The sequence below is a fragment of the Pinus tabuliformis genome, chromosome 1_2 (assembly GCF_031772625.1).
Source record: "Pinus tabuliformis cultivar Carrire ecotype Pingquan chromosome 1_2, CPIR1, whole genome shotgun sequence".
Classification (NCBI taxonomy): Eukaryota; Viridiplantae; Streptophyta; class Pinopsida; order Pinales; family Pinaceae; genus Pinus; species Pinus tabuliformis.
The window spans coordinates 584,701,579-584,725,360 of record NC_142298.1 but is presented as its reverse complement, the minus strand read 5'-3'; the positions used below and the strand labels follow the sequence as shown (position 1 = coordinate 584,725,360).

General features: G+C 33.9%; 1 pseudogene; it reads right to left on the bottom strand.

Annotated features, from left to right (window-relative positions):
- Positions 1-703: 703 nt before the first annotated feature.
- Positions 704-23,525, bottom strand: LOC149207002 (pathogenesis-related thaumatin-like protein 3.8; annotated as a pseudogene).
- Positions 23,526-23,782: the final 257 nt, after the last annotated feature.

Here is a 23,782-nt window from a genome sequence, read left to right as displayed (position 1 = left end):
AGTCGCGCGGCCGAGTAATTTCTTCCCCTGATGCGACCGACAAGGACTCTATCCCCAAAGTCCATGGCTTCACCCCACTGAATCTCCTCTTCCAGTCTCAAGAAAATGTCGTCTGCTTTGGATTTAAAACACTTATGCTTCTTCTTTGTACCCTGTGGGGGATGGGGAAGCGATGCCCTGTTATGAGACGGACCCGATGAGGTGTGGGTAGGTCGGTGGCTGTGCGAGGAGGGGGGCAAATCAGCAGATTGGAGGGATCCGGCGAGCGGCGAGACAGCGGAGTAACTGCCGGATGGGGGAGCCGGAGATGTGAAATTGTATGACACAGGAGGGTAGTCGGTCACCGGAGGAAGGGAGCTAGGGTTTGAGCCCGGGTAAGGGAGATCTAAACCAAGGTTAGGGTTTAGACAAGCTGAGACGAACCCAAGTGTAGATGGAGATGCCGGAGGAGTAGAGAGCGCTGGCCAGGTGGGGGGATCGTCCGGTAGGACCACAGGAGGCCAAGAGGGTTCAGCCAGGGAGAATCCAGAGCTGAATAAGCAGGTCGACATGGAAAATGGGGTACGCCAGATGGAGACCCCTTCCAACGGGTCTTCGGAGTAATCAACGGCATCCAAGTCCTCCATGGTGACAGCTGCGCCTAGGAACGAAGAAGTCCTCCTCACAACTACAGGTAAACAGAAAGCAGGCACCCTCGAACCGGTCAACACAGTAACCGCAAGCACGCCACGAGAGGAGCGGTTGAGGAACAGAAAGAATTAGACCCGTGAAATCCGCACAGTATAGGTGCCTCCGGTGTAGTGGCCGTAACAGGTAAGCTGAGGGCGGAGAGTATAGCGACAGTAACGGGATGCGAACCGGGCAGAATACAGTGGCTGGTCTGAGTAACCGCTGCAGAGAGAAAACCCTAACCGAAACCCTCAGTTGCAGACTTCATCGTGTCGTCCGAGATTTGATTGGTATTTATTGTTATTATTATAATAATATTGGTTATATTATTATTATTATTATTATAATATTTGTATATTATTATAATAATGTAATAATTATATAATATTATAATGAGATATTATTATTATTATTATTATAATCTAATATTATTATGACCTATTCTTATTATTAATTAATATATATTAGGAGTTTATATAGTTATTATAATATTTATATAATAATATATATAAATAATCTGGTTTTTAGTATTTATATAGTAATTAATAATCCTATATAGTTATTAATAGTCCTAAATACTGATAATAATTAACTTTATGTATACAAACCCTAAAATAAATATTAAAAATACTAAAGTTTAAGAATAATAATAATAATTAATAATATTAATATTATTATGAGTTTATATTATTATAATAATATTAATATAATAAACATAAATATATAATTACATAAGAATATAGTTGCTATTATTTGTGTAGTTATTAATTATCATAAATAATAAATAATTGGTCTTTATTGTTCTTATTTACATAATATATTATAATAATATTGTTTATATTATAATAATAATAATAATATTTGTATATTATTATAATACTATAATCAAATAATAATAATAATATTATGAGCTATTATTATTATTAATTAATATATATTGGGAGTTTATATGATTATTATAATATTAATATAATATTTATATAATAATATATAGAAATAATTTGGTTTTTAATATTTATATACTTATTAATAATCCTATATAGTTATTTATATAGCTATTAATAATCCTAAATATTGATAATAATTAACCTTATGACCCTAAAATAAATATTAAAAATACTAAAGCATAATAATAATAATAGTTATAGTTTATATTATTATAATAATATTAATATAATAATCATAAATATATAATATAGAATATAGTTGTTATTATTTGTATAGTTATTAATTATCATAAATAATAAATAATTGGTCTTTATGGTTCTTATTATAATAATTGATTGATTATAATAATATTATTATAATAATAATTATTATATTGTATATTATTATAGTAATATAATAATAATATAATATTATAATCAATTATTATTATTATTATTTTTTATAATTTTATATTATTATATTATTTTAATAATATAAAGATAATCTAATATTATTATGAGCTATTCTTATTATTAATTAATATATATTAGGAGTTTATATTATTAATATAATATTTATATAATAATATATAGGAATAATTTGGTTGTTAATATTTATATAGTTATTAATAATCCTAAATACCCATAATAATTATTAATATGGTTGATATAAGTCTATCGGGGTATATCAACTACATTGGAAAATGTGCATATACGCCTATCGACGTTTATCAATCGCATTGGTAAATGTGGTTGTGCTAGTTAATACACTCTACCCGTTAGATACAAGCCAAGTGGATCACTGGTCAGCTGACCTCTATATCTATATATAGAGTCTCTTCTGAATTGCAACTCATTGAATTGCTCTTCTGAATTGCAACTCATTGAATTGCAACTCATTGTACTATAATAGTGACACTTAACTTGTTGGCTGATGGTTGCAATGGAGGCTAGAACTTTATCAGTTTCGATTTCTTTTATAGTAACAAATGCATTTATATTAAATCCCATGTATATTATAAACAAGGATTGCAAGCAATGGTAAAGATAAAGGTAATGGGGCCGGGGTCATGTATATTATAAACAAGGATTGCAAGCAATGGTAGTCCCTGCCCATTTGATGGGATATGAAGAAAATTGATCTAAGTGGATCATTATTTTGCCGATTTGATGGGATATGAAGAAAATTGATCTAAGTGGATCATTATTTATTAAAATTAAATTTGTGAAAGGAGATCCGAGTGGATCATTATTTAATAAATAATTAAATTTGTGAAACAAATATATATTGTGTTAGAAGCATGCACAGTTTTATTAGGTTATTACAAGAAATATTTAAAATTTTAAAACTTATGTGATTCAGCCAGTCAAAATAAAAATCAATATTGTTGCAATCACGGGGACTTTTTACCAATAACTGCTGGTATTGGATTGGAATTGCAGCGCTAATGGGGTTCACTGTTATGTTTAATATCTTCTTCACACTAGCATTTGAGTACCTGAAGTGTACGTTATATTCAACTTCGGTCTCTCGAAATAAAGTTCAAACATGTAAAGCTCTATCCACTTTCAAAACCATTAAAATAATTAATTAGTCTGTCAATTTAAAGTTTTAATGTGCTTTACTGTTCCCAATTTTTCATATATTTCGTTGCAGCCATGGGAAAGCAGTGGGCAATAGTTACTGAAGACGAGTTAGAAAAAGATCAAGAACGGGAAATGCAAAACCTTTCAGTAAATATATCAACTTCTTTGTTGATAGAGCGTTATCATGAAAACCAATCTTCTGGATGAACTTACCTTTTAGTAAATAGATCAAAATCAACTTCTTTGTTGACAGAGTTATCGTGAAAACCAATCTTCTGGATCAACTTCTTTGTCGACAGAGCATTATCATGAAAACCAATATTCTCGTAACATTATTCTTGAGATTCAAATTTATTTTTATTAGTTAAACTTAATTCAATGACAAATTTTGAAAATATTTTAAAATTCGAAGAATAAGAGTGAACGCAATCACATTAAAATTGAAAGGCTTTGCAGCGAGGCTTTCACATTCCACCTTCCTAGCATCCACTTATCTATGTATTTCCAGCAATTTGTCTAACTGATTGCTTTTGTATAGGAGCAAAAGAAAAAGGCAAGATGGTTATCGCTGGAGTAAATATGGCCAGCAACAAGAATAGCCCTTTTTCCACGTTAATTATCCCTCTCGATTTTCTATAACGTATTTTACAGAGTAGTTTTCAGGCTTCAGTGTTTTAATAAATATGTAAATTCAAATCATTGTTTGAATTTGTAATAATTACCTTCTCTGAGAAAACCGCCCATGCTCGAAGCACCAAACATATTATATAAAGTTGCCTAGGGCCATATATATGTATGGCTATTGATTCAATATGCTCTTTCTGCTTCGTCCATGGTTGCATACGAATTTCTTCGACATACTCTCAAACCGTTCCATAGTATGCTCTCTCTGCTTAGTCCATGGTTGCATAGGAATTTCTTTGGCATAATCTCAAACCATTCCAGAGTATACTCTCTCTGCTTCATCCATGGCCGCATACGAATTTCTTTGGCATAATCTCTCAAACCGTTCCAGAGGCTCGGTGACCTTCCTCAGGCTTGTGGCTATTGATCTTTGTTTCCCTGAGACGGCCGCATTAATCTTCAACAATAGTTTGGTTGCTTGCCTCAAATGACTGTTAGAATTAGAAATAGTTGTGTACAAGTAGATTTCGGAAGGGTGATTAATTCCTGAGATGGTGACTCAATAAGAATTTGAGTTTCAAAGGCAACATTGTGTCCAACGCCAGGGAGGTGACAGACATGCAACTTGCCACGATGTTGTCCATTGCATTGGAGTGGTGCCTTTCGAACACCAAGGAGGTGACAGACATGCATCTTGCCACGATGGTCATTGCATTGGAGTGGTGGCTTTTGATATATATTATACTGAAGTAGGAAAACATTAAATGTATCTTAAGTAATCCTAAATTACAAGTTAGCATTAAATTGGCATTCCAGAGAAATTTGAAAGGATTATCGAAAGTTTTAATAAAATCAGACTTTTTCCCTGCAATAAGAGGTTTAAATAAAAATTTTGCATAAAAATTTGTTTGATGAAATATTTCTGCTGAAACATTGGTTAAAAGATAAAAATAATAATTAGTTAGAGCAATTTAATGCTAGGTAAATGCTCATAGTTCACAATACTCCCTGCACCACCAAAGGTAGGGACTAATAAGAGATCAGTTGGTTTTAAGATGTTATAAATATTTGAGTTTAGGCTTTTGTGATGTAATATAATTTTTATTTGGTTCCATGCTAGCCAGTGTGGCTATTCATTAAGGGTCATTGGCTATCATCTGGAAATTTGATGAATAGCCACACTAGCGGACTCAAAACGTGGACTCTGAAACACATTGTTAGATATTTTCAATCCTATCAAAATATCATAGATAAATAAATTGGTTGCTTAGTAAGTAAAGCAGATACAAGTGTGAGATTTGTGATCCAAAACCAATGTTCATACACGATATGGGCCGCAGGAAATCCCGTAGGTGGTGGTCAAGCGTTGGGACAGGGTGAAACTTGGAGTGTTGATGTTCCTGCAGGAACAACTACTTCGAGTAGGTTTTGGGGGCACACCGGCTGCTCCTTCGACACAACGGATCAAAGCAACTGCACCACTGGTGACTGTGACGGTTTGCTCAATTACTAACATTCGGGACAACCTCTTGCGACACTTGTTGAATATACTATGAATGGGACAAGAATTGAGATTACCATGACATCTCTCTCGTTGATGGTTTCAATATCCCCATCTCCATAACTCCCTCTGACACTAGTTGCACAACACCCACCTGTAGCAGCAACATAAATGCCATGTACCCCAGAAAATTGAAGGAGAATGATGGATGCAACAGTGCTCGTGTAACTTTCAATTACTCTCAATACTGCTGCGATGGGAACTACTAGAACAACTTCCCTCCTACTCACTATTCACAAATATTCAAGGATCAATGCCAACAGGCATACACCTATGTGGAGGACGATGCTTCAAGCATGTTCACCTGTGCCTCTGGTGCAAATTACAAGATTGTCTTTTGCACTTGATCATGGCATAAAATCCATTTCATAAATAAACTCACTTCTATGTAATAACAAATATGTACCATTGTGTTCGTGAAGTTCTATGCCAGAAAGAAAGAAGTTATTGAAGTGATTGTTACAATTGATATGGAATGATTTGAAAAAAATATTTCAACTCAAGTTTATTGGAAACTAGGTAATATCTATGAGTTGAGAAAGGATGAGTACCTCACACCACTGAAATAAGAAGCACATCCATTCCATTCTGTTTCAAAAGTTCCCATGAAATGTCACAATTAATATGTATAAGGGACTTCGTTTGGATCTTTATGGTTTCCCTTAACTTTCTAGCCTACTTTGTTTCTTCATTGATAAACCAATTGACCACCCGTTTTATATGTCACTACTATCCATTCCTCTTCCCATGAAATGTCACACTGATAATATATATAAGAGGGACTTTGTTTGGATCTTTATGGTTTCCCTTAACTTTCTAGCCAGTCTTTCTCCATTGATAAACACATTGACTACCCCTTTTATATGTCACTACTATCCATTCCACTTCCCATTATAATCACTAAAAAATAAGGTTCTCTCTCATTTTGTAATTGTTGAATGGTGTTGATCCATGGAACAAAGGAGAACAACTCCTTTGTGCTATTGATCCATGTAATTTGTAGTCCATACCCATTCAAAAGTGAAAATATACCGAAGATATAATTCTAGATGCATCAAGAAAGCTATAGAAGAAACAATGATGATTATTGGCTCCTTTTTATTCTAGAAGAATTCCATCCTCTATATATAAAAATCCTAATCGTTCACATTCATGCAAGATGATGTGATGAACAAGATCTACAGAAGTGGTCCACCAAACATGGTACCCCATTTTGGGGTACACCCATTTACTCATATGGGGTTCCATGGCCAAAACAATACTTTTGTCTTCAACTCAAAAAAAGGACTCGGAAAGGAAATGAGAGGAGATCCACATCTTTCCATTTACTCATATGCAGTTCCATGTATACAACAATACTTTTGTCTTCAACTCAAAAAGAGGACTAGGAAAGGCAATGAGAGGAGATCCACATATTTCTAGGAAGAATCTAACAAATAAAAGGAATAAGACAACAATTTTCATATTTGATTTCCAAACATGTGTATCCGCTATAAATATTCATAATTCCTTTTAAAGATGAAAGATGTCTCTTAGCCCCCAAAACAAACCATAGAAGCAACAAATACTAAGAAAAATTGTCTAAAGTTGATCCATACTAGCTCAAGGAAAACCTTTGGTTAATTATATTTCTCCACCTAAGATCAAAGCACAACATCAAAAATCAAATGAGGTGTGGTGGCTTCCTAATGAGATACTTTGACTCCCTTGAGATCTCCTCTTCAGTTGTCATCACATATCAATTTTTGAATACCCTAACCCATAATAATAAAGAGAAAGGGAGACAAAGGGAATCAATGCCAAAGCCCCCTTAGGGTCCGAAAAATCCTAGATGGAAATCCATTATCAGGCATTGCAATGGAAATAAACAAAACACGTCCCATAATCTAGTTGGTTATGAATACTCATATGAACTAATCAAAGAATGAATCAACTTACTCTGTCATAGGATTTTGATAAGTCAATGTTTAGGATTTTGACAGGTTGATTTGACACCTTACCCAAATGAATAGCTTCTTGAATTATTGGCACCAAATCATGAATTATCCTTTGAAAAAAAATCAAAATTTTTCTTCTGAAATATATTCAATCAAATAGACTTAATTGCATAGCAATAACCTTTGGTGAAATCTTGTATATCATGTTACAACATGAATTTTGTTGGAAAAATATATAATAAACGACGTTTTTTTTTTTATGGGATTGAGAGTAATAGATGTATAATTTATAGATCCCAAAAATTTCCTTTGCCCCTAAGACTCCCTAATCACCTTTAGCAAATCATCCTTCAACAAATCGTAGAAACTAATGAAAAATTCCACCATGATCCCATCTAGACCTAGGCTCTTACCTTTTTCATGGATCCATGATACACAAGAGTTTTAGACTCAAATAACAACGTCCTCCAATGACTAGTTCAATTCATCAAAAAAATAATAGAAACCTTGGATATCACCTCTAGAATTTCCTGAACTAGAAACCCTTTCAACTCCATAAAGAGTGATTGGAAATGATGGAACCCCTCTTCGGTCATGCCATTAAATGAGAGAACCAAATAATTGTACATATTTAATTTCACAAATTGTGTTTAAATGTTTTTAATAGTTTGGATACTGATGAAAGAATTCAATATTATTATAACCATCTTTGATCCAAATGGTGTAACTCTTAAGCTACCAAGAAACTAATGAGTGTCCAGAAGATTCCAATGCATGTAGCTATAAATCTAAATCAGATAGAGTGCATAACGCATGGAATTCATATGATGTTGTAATACTTAACCTCCTATAGTTGTGCTTTGTACTTTTCTCTAAAGGATTTGAACCATTTCATTATGGTTTCTTTAATTCTCACAATATTATTTGCAAATCGACACATAAAGGAAAATGGAGAGGAGGAAGTTGGATGTTCTTGCATATCCTCAATTAGTTCTCTATAATATTCTTATATGAGCCAAGAATGATTGAAATTTAAAGGATATGGGGGCTTCTGTCCTCTATAATCCATTTGAAAGAATATCAAAAAATGATTAGCTGACACTGATGCAAAAGAATTGAAGTGTCCAAAAGTTCTCCAAATGCTAGAAGTCAATTTGGCCTTCTTGAAATCGTATTTTTTTTCACATGGAAGTTGCTCTATGTTTGCACTAACTTCACTAGTTCAGCGTGCACCAATCTATGATTAAATATCCTCCGATTAGGGAGATAGGGTATTTCAATATATTAGTATCAACAAAAATTTCCTAGAAAGGAACCTGATATGAATACGAGCCATAAGTATTCAAAACAAAAATCCTTGGTCATAACTCTTTAATTTCCAACTAAATCAAAATGGTTGAGTTGAGTGCACATAGAAATTTAGCCTTATATGTTGTATTCCAACCCAAAATAAATCTATCCAACTAAGCATATGCATCAAAATTACAAAAATATCAAGTTTTTAGCCATGGCTGCAAAATATCTTTGGTTCTAATTTTTTCCATCATTGTTTCCTAATTAAAATAATGTCTAGCTTATTTCTTAAAATGACATTCTTTAGGGCTAATTACTTACGATCACTTTCATCCCCTTTGGAACTAAGGATAGAACTTTCATGGGGTAACCCTTTTAAGGGATTTCCCTCCTCCAAGGTTCCTAGCAATAATGGACAACCTTCCTTTCTATATATCTTGAACTACCTTCTATTGACTCTTCAATTCATTGTATTTCCTTCCCGCTGGGTTGGAATGGATGGGATTGAGGAAAAACCCCCTTACGAATATGAATCATCCTTAAGCTTAACACAAGGCCTAAAGGCATAACCCTTCCTTATTGAAGGGCCATAATCCATGAAAAAAGTAGAGGCACTAGACACCATTACCACTACAACATCTAAACTATAAAACTTCAGAGGTGATGGGATGTGTTGAAGACAAAGGCAAGGACAAGTTTAAAACTCGGTAGAATTGTTGAGAAGGAGAAGCTAGGGGAGTGGCCATAGAAATGTGTGAACCCCTACCCAAGAAACAACAAAATTTTGGCCAACAGGAGAAACAAGAAACTCAAGAAGAGGGGATATGGGAAGAGAATTACCACAAACAGAATTTGAAGATCCATCTCCTTCCATTAAGATGGTCCTTGGAGCATCACCTATAAATGAGGAAGGAAACCCTCCTATGACCATCATCTATGAAACTAGAGCTTGAAAACCTCCCTCCTAAAATCCATTATGTCTTTCCACCTGAACCTTTCTTTCATTACTCACCAAACGAAATATCTTCCTACACTGGCTCTTCATATTGTTGACTTCATGATACATGAAGCACCAAAATGGTATCCTCCAATAATAAAATTCTTGGATCCAAAAAAGACCACTAAAGACTACATTTGTTTCTCTAAATGAAACATACTTAATTTCTACTTCAACTTGGACCCATGCCTGATGATGATTGGCCTGTGAAACCTAGTTTGAATCTATCCCAACAAACCTTTCAAGTTTGTTACCAATTGTAACCCTAAAAATCTCATTCTAGAAAACCATTGAAAGAGTAGGAAGGATGCCCCACTCCTACTGAATTCTAACTGGAGGCCTAACTTGGCTAGAATCAACCAACCACTTTTGAAGGACTCACCTTGAAGGACCACATCTCCATTGTCGACCCATAGTTCTATTAACATCAACTTTTGAATCAAGCATAAAATAGATTCAACCTCAAAATTAGAATATGAAAGACCATAAACTATAGTAAGATTGATGACGAATTAATTTCCAACCAATGATTTAGGGAATCTTCCCTAACTGATTTCCAAATAATTAGAAAGCCATAGCTTTTCGTAGAAAACTTGTAATGTCTTCAAAGTTACCTCACGTATTTCCTAACAACCATTAATATGTTCTCTCCATAGCTCAAATGAACTTCTTTTTAGACATAGTTACTGGAGAATCCACAGTAAAAAACATTTTTTGTCAATGTTTCATATCCCAACTGGGATCCGTCAAGATAGTCTTGATTATGGATCCCAGTTGGGATTTGAAACGTTGACGGAAAATTGTTTTTACTGTGGATTCTCCGGTAACTATATCTAAAGATATATACCACAGATGTCTTAAATCCAGAACTTCTTTTTCCTTGTAGAACTTGACCTAAATTTTTCCCTCTTACTGAAAAATGAATCTACCATTTTTCTATATCAAAGCCTCTCAAAGGGTATCTATGAGAAAGACGATTAAATATGGGAGGGAATAGATGAAAATTAATTTAAAATTTTGATAAGAAAGTTCATCCAAATGGGGATCCTCTCTATCCTCATTTCTAGCCATTGACCCAAAAATAAAAAAAGTCCTAGGAGTATCTCCCACCTCCTGCAAGAAGCCATCTAATCAATCTAACACCAAGAACCTATTTCATGGAATTTATCAAAATGATCAAAATAAAAGTCAAAATGTAGCCTAGAAATGCTTTTCCAAACATTGAATACCTCGACAATCTAGATCCTTCCCTTCCATGCAAGATAAAAATGATGGATGGCCACTATAAATGGATAATCAAGGAGAAAATAACCACAATATAATTGAATTGAAAGTCCCTTGCACAAAAAAAACTTCATTCTTGGCATTAGCACTTGAAATAACCATCAAATGGCATTTTCTATTGCCTAAAACCTTAATCAATCATAATAGAAAAATTTAAAACCCTACACACAAAAAAACAAATACAATAGTAAAGATTATTTTTTAAAGTAAATTGTATTATAAAAAGTGATGATATTAATTGAAAAAAAAAAAAAATTCTATTTTTCAAAAATACTCAAAACTAAAATAAATATATACTTACTTTGAAGGAAATTATATGAGTTACTTGGACTTTTCAATTGATGCTTATTTGTGAATGAAACCATTTTGTAGTTGATAAATATTAATAAAGTTGAAATTGCTATGGTATAAGTATTATGCTTTAATACTCACAAGATATCTCATAGTCATTATTATGCATTCATGCTGATGGAATCAGATGAATGAATGAATTCATAACAAATTTGGACATATAATGTACTAGTATTTATATAATATATTGTTTTTTAGAAATGGAAATAAATTTGTTACCACTGATGAATTCGAACTGAAACAAAGAGAAACAAATTTCTTCTACAATTTGCGCAATACAAAATCACAATATAGAACCACATGCAATGACATGCAACCATCAAAACCCAAGGAACACAATGATCTACAAGGGAACCCAACCGGAAAAACCCCTCTTTTGCTTGTCATTAATCAGATGAGAGTGAGAAATTATTACAATGTCAACATCAAGATCTAAAGCACACCCTACATTATAAAATTGTTCTCTTGTTGAATGACTATCTTTGGCCAACACTTAGCCTATTCAAGCCCCCTATCTTCCTCATATTTCCTTGTGCTATCCTGGAGAAATTGATCTCCTAAAGAATAGGGGAATTCCCTATTCCCTTGTGCAAATATAAGTGAATTGATCGCTTTCTTAATTTCAAAGCCTGTACATTCAACTAGTATGATTACAATGTGCATTTTCCTCCACTCTAGCTAGGCAATTTGAATTCCATACATGACTAGGATATTTTTGGTTGATTAACTAGTTAACTGAGAGATCAGTGAGTTGTAAAGAGTCTTAATTAATCCACTGACCTTCAACTGACTCTATTAATGACTAGAGCTCAGTTAACTAATTTTAACTCAAAATAACTGAACTAGGTTGCTAAATTTTAGCAATCACTACATGCATAACTCTACTCCAAGTCTATAAACTCAAATTTTCCGGTCTAACTAGGTGACAAGGCCATGTCACTCAAGCTAACTACAATCTAAGTCATCAGGCTTATGTAGAAAATCAAACTTCTCTATTGGACTAAGACACAAGTCAAATGGAGGATTTTCTTGCTACACATATAACACTCCCTCTTAGCAAGAAAAAGTTTCTGCACCACCCGTATCTTGCACCTTTGGAACTCGAACTTGCCTCTTGGCAATGCCTTTGTCAAAATATTTGCATCCTTCTTCTTAGTGGGAATGCACTGCAACATCATAATTCTCCTCTGCACATAATCTCTCAAGTGATAGTCCCTTATATAAGCCTGCTTGGACCTATCATGAAACACTGGATTCATAGAGAGTTTGATACAAGTCGGATTATCACAATAAATCACTATTGGGTTCGTCCCCTAATTGAAAAGACCAACAAGAGTTTTCCTAATCCATATGGCCTTACATGTTGCTTAATTAGAAATCTTTTACTCGACTTATGCTGACTTCCATTCCACACATCTTTGTTTCCTACTATACTAGGAAATAGCTGCAGACCCAATACTCAAGATAGCTCCTAAAGTACTATTCCTGTCTGATGGACACCCTACCCAATCTGTATCATTGAAGGCTTGGAGCTTCACACCATCTATCATCTTGTACCACAAACCATAATTTGTTATGCTTATGAGGTATATGAGCACATTCTTTGTTGCTTTCTAGTGAAGCTTGGTAGAATTCACCATAAATTGACTCAATTGATTAACTCTAAAGCACATGTCGGGCCTTGTGTTCACCAGATACATCAAGCTCCCCACAAGTTGTTTGTAGATGGTAGCATTAACTTCCTCTCCTGAAGAAGTACCCTCCTTCCTCTAGTTTGTAGCTAGAGGAGTGTCCATAGGATAATAGTCCTGCATATGAAATATCTGAAGTATTTCATAAGAGTACTTCCCCTAACTCACAAAAATCTCACCATCTAAAGGTTTTGGATAATTATTGGAACCTTCTAATTCAACATGAGTTGTCATCTCTTTGTCATGGTCCAAGATTCATTTACTCCTACATCATAGCATCTTTGTGTCTTATCTCCACAAGTCTCCTCTTTAAAACCTCCTTGAGCATCATCTTGCCATGATAAGATGATAGAACCTACAAATGAATTTCACTCATGAAATGACAACATCAGTCCCTAAAATCACTTGTTCTATCTTATTTTCTCATGTAAGGTGCTTACTATGATGAGATAGTGCAGAAATACTGAGAGAGCGACCTTCTTGGATGTAGAGCGCAGAGTCAGGAGATAAGAGATGGAGGTATTGGCAGTAGAAGTGTCCATTACACAATGGTAATGGAAAGAGGCAATGCCCTGCATAACGGGCAAGTCTAGGAGACAAGGGTGACATGCTTGGGAATTGTGATTGTGCAATGAAAAATTGATTGAGGAGGAGGTTGTGGGGAATTCGTACATCACCAATTCAAGGGCCAAGGAATGACCCTATTTTCCTCTAGGACTGCACAATATGAACTGAAGGCAAGAATAATTAAGGAATTACGCGGAGGGAAAGTGTAAGCAACAAGGGTTGATTGATTATGCTCTAACAATGCACAATGCGCAATGTGAAGGGAGATTTCCTCAAGATGGGTGCAAAGGGAAATTATAAGCAACAAGAGGATCATAAATGCGAATTTAAAGTGCACAATGTGCTTATCACTTGACTAAATGTTAAAGGTGTTCATAACTTGCACACAATGTGAGGACAAGGAAGAAGCCCAAAATTAACTAAGTTTTAGATTAGTGAGACAAGAAGGAGAAGCTAAGAGAATGAAAATAGGTCCCAAGCATGATCACACATACACATTTACAATCAAACACATTTCAAGGATATGCACAGTACCAAAACCAACATGCATACATTAAAGTGGCAATAAAATTACACTTTCCTCCAAGTGTGATAATTAGGAATTAAGCCTTTGTGACACAAGTGTCAATTGTAATCAAAACTTGTTATGCTATGAGAGTTTCCATCACATGTTCTTATGATAGATAACATCAACTAGTGCAAGAGAGTGTGTTGGAGCTGCCTATAAAAGGTGTTCCAAGGTGCTCTTAAGATATGCAAAAGAAAGCAACACCAACATATGCAAGAGTGAAAGCAACACATGCAAAAACAAAAGAAAACACAAGTGACACATACAAGAATTAAAGCAGGAAAAAGTGACACTTGAAAAAAGGAAGATAAAGTGAAGATAAAAGATGCTAAAGAAAAAGCGACAATTGAGAAACTAACCCAGATGATAGCACACTTCATCCACGAATGAGAGAATGCTCCTTGTGCTCAAAATGTGTTTAGAGATCAAAAGAAAAAGATGAATGTGAGATAATCTCTCAGCTAGACTTTTTATATAGGGAGAGCAAACATGCAATTAGGATTTGTGAGTGAAATTTATGCATGTTGAGAAACTAGGAGTCAAGAGTGAATTGAATCCAACTAAGAGGTGTGACGGTATTGACTTGAAGAAGTATAATATCACTTTCAACAAAGAGTGATCAATCACTATCTACACAGGATGTCATTACGCTGTCATTGGGAACTATGCAATCATTGACAGTGAGAATTATACAATCGTTGTTGGCGGGGACTACATAATCACTAATGGTAAGGATTGAGAAATCACTATTGGCAGGACTGCACATTCACTGTTGGCAAGGATGACACATTGACTGCTAACAAAGAGTGCGCAACAAAGTCATTATGAAGTGAACTTAGCCTAACTTTGGATGCACACTTGTGAAGACATTAAGAGTTGGGCATGTGAAAGAAAGAATATCGACACTTAGGTTTTCTTAATAATACTTGAATACTTAGACAACATGACCGATCACGACATTAATGGTTTGAAATGAAGGATGACATGATCATAAGGAGTCTCAATAATTTGAAGATAGGAAAATTTTGGAGGGGGTTGTAGAAACTCCAACAATTTCCTAACCCCACTTAATTGTATCTTGGTCTTGAGCAACGTTAATTTGATGACTTTGTAACCCTTGAGCAAGAATGGGCCAACAATTCAAGGTTGGGTGTGTCATCCAATCCTCTATCATTTTCCACCCTCTCCAAATCATATAATTAGGTTATTCTTTCCATAAATATTCTATTCTAGTGTACTGTTGCTCTAAAGTAAATTCATCTAGCCCTCAGAGTTTCCCATGGTCCCCGAGCCATGACATCTATTTCCAAGTGTTTTCTAGAAGAGAGTGGTCTACCTATTCCTGATCTCACATAAGGCATGGATTTGGATAAGAATATAGTTTTCACACGCTAAATTCCATATTAAGGAGCCTAAGGGATGCTCTGTAACTCTTAAATTTTCCAACTAAGAAGGGGTGTGATAATATTTCATGTCCCAAATTATTTCCAAATTCCATTTCCTCCCTAAAGCCATCTCAACCATAGTTTAGCTCCCAATGACATGTTCAAGATCTTCGGGTCTCTCAGCCCCAAACCCCCAAGCCAGTTTGGGAACATAAATATTTTCCCAAACAACAATTGACCATTTTTTTCTTTCTTAGCTCCTCTCCATAGAAAATATCTATAGAGGGTAGAAATGGATTTGAATATTTTATTCATTTGTTAATGAGTTTTCCTTCTTCCATTATCAAGGCATCAATGCATCATTCATAATGATATGTTGTTTCACTTGCTACATCGAGGTCTCCAAGGCATGTTTTCTTTGGGTATATGACCAAATTCCTTTCTATTCCATTCTATGTTTGACTTTAAATTCATTGAGATTAAGTAGAATATGTGCATAGAATTTCATCCTTGGACCTACAATTCTTCCCACCAACTTTTGGATTTGGACCATAAATCGAGATATTGTAGCCAAATCCTTCAAGTTTAAAGGGTCGATTATGAGGAGCCATTTTCAAGCTAGCTTCAAGTTAATTGGCTAGTGGTTTGAGCTAATCCTTGGCAGAATAACGACTTAAGCAAAATGATCGCGTTCACGTAAGTATTCAGATAGTACAAATCAATCCAGTCTGCTAGATACCTGATGTCTCCCTCCCCTACAGTTATTCCAATCATACACACTATTAATAGTATTTAGATTGTCCCCTTGAAGTTGATGAACAAGGTTAGAAAATTGTTGTGCCTTAGGATCGATTCTTTTGATTCCCTTTCCACCCCTCCTTCTCTTCCAAGGATTTAATAAGGTTGAAATCTTCATCGACAACACAAACCTCATCTTGGTGGAGGGATTTAATAAGGTTTAAATCCCCACCAACAACTCAAAGTGGTCAATATACTATGTGTGGAAAAGCCTATAAAATGGAGTTACATGTTAAATATCATTTCTCCTCCATTGCTTTTAATTATAAATAGAAATATGGTATTTACCTATTAGATTTTAATTATCCAATATGATATGTAATTGGAAGTAGATTTTCATTATCCATGAGTTCATTAGTTAATCTATGCACTTGCTAGAGTGTCTTGGATAAACAATTGAAATACTGTTTAATTTTATGTTGAATTTAATCATGATGATATTTAAGCTCCCATGAGGAATAAAACTACATAAAAACAAAAAATCTTATTGCTTTTATGTGCCATTAAAAGCATCATTTGTACCATTAACTAATGCAGAGGAAAAAAATAGTTTATATAAAAAAATATAAACTTATTTAATTTATAGATAAACATTATAAAATATTAAAATGAATATATAAATTTTCATAATTATTGTTAATGTGTAAAATAATTCCATTTTAACAACAAATTTACAAAGTGCAAGAGGGATCAAAGTCTTTAAGATGCAAATTTATTTTAGAGTGTAAAAATTGAAAAATAGTTTTCACCTTTTCACCTCAAGAGATTTGATTCCTTTTATATATATATATATATATATATATATATATATATTGCATCTCTGAACCTATAGATAGATTAAAATATTAAATTCAATGATTCGATGCCTTGAAAAGAGATTACACCTTGCAATTACACCAAATCTCTAATAATTTTTACATAAAATAGATTAAAACATATATTTAAAAAAAGCAGAAATGTAAAATAATAATACCATTTAAATGTTTTTAGCATAAGAATACTATTTAAATGTTTTGAGCATTTAATTTTTTTGTTAATTTTTTTATATAATATACAAATATATTTGGTTTAGATAATAGATTTATTTTGGAATATATATAGATAATGATATTTTTCTTTTTATGGGTCCACAAGGTTTTATTTTTATTTTGAAAGATATTAAAAAGAAAGAATCATACAGAGTTATAGAATGCACTTAGCAATTATATAATTATATATGAGATTATCATCTTTTCTTGGGGCGTCATGAGGAAGATTCCAGGGATACAATAAACCACACCACAAAGTAAACTAATCCTCTCAGTAATTTACCTGCGAACCCTCCTTTGGCCATCAAATTTACATGAATGGACAAAAATTTGAAGCATAATTGCAGTTTTACATGTTTAATTTTAGTGTATAAGATCGCTATCACACTTTAAAAAAATTGGCTTCTCAGTAAATACCTGTGAACCCTCTTTTGGCCATAAAATTTACATGAATGGATAGAAATTTGAAGCATAATTGCAGTTTTAGGTGTTCAATTTTAGTGTATAAGCAAGATGTTTTCTTGATCCCTATCACACTTTAAAAAATTGCCTCTACCAAAATTTGTGATGCAGAAAGTGACGCCACTGATTGACGATCATAGAGGTCGGTCCCACTCGATATTCCTCCCTCTTTTTGGTTTTTCAAAGCTCTAATTTGGTTGTATGTTGAATGCAATTTGTGTAAGGAATAACAACTAGAATTGTATTCATGTTCGTCACTCCTCTTGGCGTTACGACGTGCCCAAAAGAAATCTCTACACGCAACCGTTAGAATCCAATTTTTTTGAAGTCCTGCGAGTCCTATATTCTACACTTCATCAAGCTCATGTGTCACGAGGAGTCATCTTTATTATTTACATTCCACGAACTATACATGAAAGGAATGAAAAAAATGGCATCGTATCTTTCAACGATTTCATACTGCGGTGTCACAATGAAAATATATGAGTGTTTAATAGCGAAAAAAGGAGTCAATGGATAGGAATGAAAATTCTCGCATGCTTAATGCGCAAGACTACATGACAATAATGGTAAAAATTAGTACTATGAGATTGGACAATTATCCGATCAAAACATTCATGACGATGAGATGATCCTATGAACATATGGGCAATACAATTTGATGTGGTTTGTAATTTTATAAAAATTTCTCCCTCATGCCTTCCTGTCCTATATGTCTAGATTTCCTTTTCACTTTCAATATTAGAATGTCATGACTGAGATTCTTTTCCTTTTTATTAGAATGTCACGACTGAGATTCTTTTCCTTTTTCCTTGGGTAATTCTGCACTCACCTTGATCTTTCTTAATCTCATAGCATGCAGAAACTGAAATCAAATTGTCTGCAATATTCATTACAATGTATGGCACTCTTTTTACTGTCCCTAATTCAAATAATAATTCACAGCAATTTAAGAAAAAAATAGTTTCAGGGAATTATAATGGTTGATTTTGCATCTTGGCAGTTAATGTGGCTTGGAGGGTTTTTGGAGCAACATGGTTGTTGGGTTGGCACTTTGACGTGAAATATATCTTTTTTGATTTACCATTTAATGTGGAGTTATAACCCGAGCTCGAGGGTGAATCATGCTTGAAATCTATGAACAAGTGTCATGGTTATTTTGTGGCATCTGTTTCTATTACTATTTCTTGTAATTATGAATTCAGGGTTAAAACCCTAAAATTAAGTATTTTGTGCAAATAATTGTAATTTATTTATATCTTGTGTTGCAAACATTTGTGTTACTAGTTAATGTCATGATTAATTTATCATTAAGTGGCATTTCCGCTATACAAATTAAAATTATGAATTAAATGTGTAAATTTGGCCTTTATCAGAGTTAGGGTTTTCACTCCCATGCAGCAGTTGTGTGTTTTTTAATTGTGGTGGTGCTAGTAGTGTAGTTTTGGGCTTTTTAAGTGTGGTGGTTCAAGTAGTGTCGCCTAGTGGGAGGCTGAGGACATTGCAAAAATAATATGATCCACCTCGACATCCTCCCAATAAGCCCAATCAACAACAACATCTTCCTTGATGTGCTAGAATGAAGACGACTTCAAAATAAGAGGACCTTAAAACAAAGACCAAATTATAAAAACAAGAATAAAAAATTACTAGAGAGAAATCTTGTCATGTAGAAGGCATTGAATAAATTAATTGATTTACTCTACATAGGGGGTTACATGTAATGAACAAGCTTCCACATGTTGGGTGAGAGTTTCCTTTCTTGAAACATTATTTCCCCATCCTCCCAAGATTCATGTAACATGGAACTCTCAACCCACTTCCTTCATTATACCCCAATTACATGAGATCATTGCTAAAGGGGTTGCTAAAAGAGCACATGGTGCTCGGTAGTGTACACCCAAGATTGTTTTCAGGATGCTTTATTATCACCTCATGCGAAACTTTTAAGGCTTGTATTAGTTGTATATGAAACTTATTTTTGAATTAATTCAACATTGATTCAAAAGTTGTAAAAAATATATAATTATTGTTGTTTTTTTTATTTTTTTCTCAAAAGTAACTTTTAAGTTTATAGTTTTTGTTAAATATGTAAAATTTGTCTTATTTTAATGTCATCTAATTGTACATATCGCTTTTGTATTGTATTTAAAATGTATGGCACCACTTCTTAAAATCTATAAGGTCATTGTCAAGTTGGTATTATCTTGAGAGTGGAAAATTTTGGTTCCTCAACCTCATACATTTATTTATGTGACAGTTAAATTATTATTACTTTGTTATCCCCAGTTGATGTACAAGGAGCTTGTCACAAGTGATATTTGAACATGGGTAGGAGGGTAAAAATTCCTCCTCTTAGTCATCCAGTCCAAACCAATGAATAAGAAAATATTTGAAGACAACTTGTCATACCCTAAGTCACTTAAGTAAAAATGAGATTATTGGTATCTTGCTAGCTCATATTATTCCATGAAAGGAAAACATGTAGCAAATCAAATGGGTCTAGGAGGAGAGGATGGAAACTTTACTAGTAGTAATCCCCCACAACCATAGTAGACACCCACAGAAAATGATGTAAATATGTAGTAGATTGATGTATCAACTATGCCTAACATGTATTACATATTGAGAATATTTTTATGGATGAAATTGTGTAGAGGGTTTTTTAATCCTATCCAATGTTCTGAGTGGACACTCCACCCATTAGTAAGGACCAAAAAATTGAATGGTCACAAATATGGTTTTAAAGACCTTTAATAGAGGGAAGAAACCAATTATCCATTAATGGTTAATTATAAATTAATAAGCATAGGATCAGGTCAAAGAATTAATTAAAAAAATAAAAATAAAAATAAAATAAAATAAAATAAAAGAGTAGGGAAATAAATAAATAAAGATGATGATTAGAATAAGTAAAGAAATAATTTTAAAGAATCAAATCGATTTATTAGAATATAAATATGAATGAAGAAATGTGAAAATCCTTATAAGGATGGAGGAAGGAAATGAGAAATATAATCAAATAAATGAATAAGATATATATATAAGTGAAGAAAAAAGTGGAGGATTAAAGTGGTAAGAGGGTAAAAAACAGAACCATCAAAATTGGAACCAAGTGACTGAAAAATGAGAAAGGGAGGCTGGGAAGGAGGAAAAGGAAAGAAAAGGGGGAGAGGGACAGAGAGGAGAGAAGAGAAGACTAATGAGGATGCCAATGGATAATAGGTTTCTAGGAATGACTTAATTTATAACCAACTTCTCTATTAAAATTTTTGGGGTGCTTTTGGATTTCGAGGATTTCCCAAATGATTTTAGAGTTGTCTCACATAAACAAACAAGAGAATAAGTTACCAACCTATCATCTCTTTTAATAAGTAAAACCCAAAATATAAAGTGATAGAGTCCAAAAGCATTAAGAAAGGTTGAAGCAAGGCCACCATGAAATGAACCTAAGTCATCATGGTAACAAATATTCTATCTCTAGAAAACTATACATTGAGTTAAATAGCATTTCTTCTAGATCATTTTTTAAATAGGATAGAAATATGAGTTACTTATTAAATATTAATTATTCACTGTAATTTCTAAATGAAGATAGGTTGTCATTATGCACGAGATCATCTATGCACCTCATATAGTATATTGGATAGGAAAGAGAAATACTTCTTGATTTGACTCTAATTTTGAAGATATTTAACTTCCAATGAAAAAAAGAAACCCTTATTCCTTGTATAGCAAATTGAAATATTCCTTGATTTTCTCTTGAATTTTACTTTCTTGATATTTGAATTCCAATCTAAATAGAAAAAATTGTTATTGTTTTTATTTATCATTAGTTAATGTTAAGAAAAATTAGTTTATATAAAAAATAAACTTGTTCCATTGACATATAAACATTATTAAATCTTAAAATTATTCTTTTATAATAATTACAAATATGTAAAATAATTTTAATTAAACAAAAAAGAAAAAAAAATCATGTCTATTCAAATTAAAATAAATACAAACAAAATTACATTTATTCAACTAAAAATACATGATACATAAAATTATTCTTAACAATTCAGTGAATGATAAACTAATAATCATTAAAAAAATTATACCACATATTCATTTAAAAAAATAAAAGGGAGGAGAGCCACGAAAAAGTTCAATCTCAAAAATTAACAATCTCATAGGATAATAGTTTTTAAAAAAAAAATTCATAAAAAATTTTAAATTTCCCAAAACAATATTTAAAACTTAATATATAAAATTTCATGTTAAAAAAAAAAAAAAAAAACCTATTTCATAACTTTAACAAATTAATAAATTAACCGAAAATTTATAAAATCCCAAACTTAAAACATTCAGATTAAAATTAAATAGATAAATATATATATACATAAATAAAAATAAAAAAAGTTAGTGGAAAGGTATAATTTAAAAATTCAATTAAGTGAAAATTAGTTAGGTTAGTTAGTTATAATTACCAGAAACTTAAAAATAAACAAATTTTATATGGTGATTGCTTATAAAATTATAAATTCAAAGGACATTTTATATGGTGATTACCAGAAACTTGGAATAGTGGGTGGCAGGGGAGTTGCTGGCGTAGTCTCCCGTCCAGCAGTATTGGGGAGTATTCAGAGCAGCACAAGCACTATCACATCCATCGACCACTTTCAATTCCGTAGGACAGCTCGCAGTTATGTTGCTGCTGCAGTCAACTGTTGGGAAGCTAGAGTCCGAGGGAGTTATGGAGCGAGGCAGATTAAATCCATCAACGAGAGAGATGTCATATGTGTCTCGACCGTTGGCCCCATTCAGAGTATATTCAACCAGCGTTGCAGGAGACCGTCCAGCGGCTTGACAGCTGAGCAAGCCACCGCAGTCACCAGTGTTGCAGCTGCCTTTACCAGAGGCGTCGAAGGAGCAGCCCGTACGTCCCCAAAATCAGCCTGCACTTTTCCCTGCGGGCATGTCCACACTCCATGATTGGCCTTGTGTGAGTGCTTGACCGCCACCTACTGAAATTCCCACGGCCCACACAGTGAACGAACACTTACTCTGGATCACAAATGTTGCAGCTTCAACTCCAGCGGTTGGGAAAGCAAACACATATTTATTGATGACATATAAGTAAGATATACACATCGCTCGTTAATCTAATTCTCATAAAATAGAGTAGATTTGAATTGGGGGAGTACCACCTTGAAGTTAAACCAGTAATCCTAAAGCTAGAGTTGCTGCAACTGAAACCGAAATATCTATTGTTCTTCCCCATTATGATTATGATACTACCGAAAATAAATATATCTATCTTTAGTGGGAAGCATATTATCATCTCTTATTAACCGCAAAAGGCGATGTTATAATTAGCACCAGAATAGGCCTGTGGACACACCCCCTTGAAGAACTTGGAATAGTTGATGGGAGGGCAGTTGGGAAACTCTTATTTCCACCACTATAGCCTCATTAATGCGCTGCTACATGCGCCGGAGATAAGAGTTTATAACACGCGCGGGGTAACACGCCGTTTTTTTTTTTATTATCTAGTCATTTCTGGTTATCTCCGGCGCATGTAACCGCGCATTAATGAGGCTATAGTGGTGGAAATAGGAGTTTCCGGGCAGTTGCTGGCGTAGTCAGAAGTATTGGGAAGGGCCAGAGCTAACCAGCCTTCTATCGGGTCTCTAATGCACCCGATAACAGGCTCACCATACATACATGCCCATGCCATTCCTCGTTTCTCCGAGAGCTCGACGGCAACGGGTGACCCACCACCTCCGAGTTGGCACTCGCTCTGCTGGCGCATTTTCACACCAACGCTCACTAGTTTTCAAAAACGATCCCTCGTGCCAAACATTCATTTGCTCCATTCACCCTCCCGGAACAAGTCCTCTGCAACCCTCTCAAGCATTCGTTTCTCCTGCTTACGATGCTGATGAGATTAGAGCCCACATCGACGGGCTATTTTTTGTTATATAAGACACTCCTCTCCCTGGCCTGCTCTATTCTCATCTTCATTTACATATTCTAAATCACTAGAAATCTTTGTATCCATTCCACTGT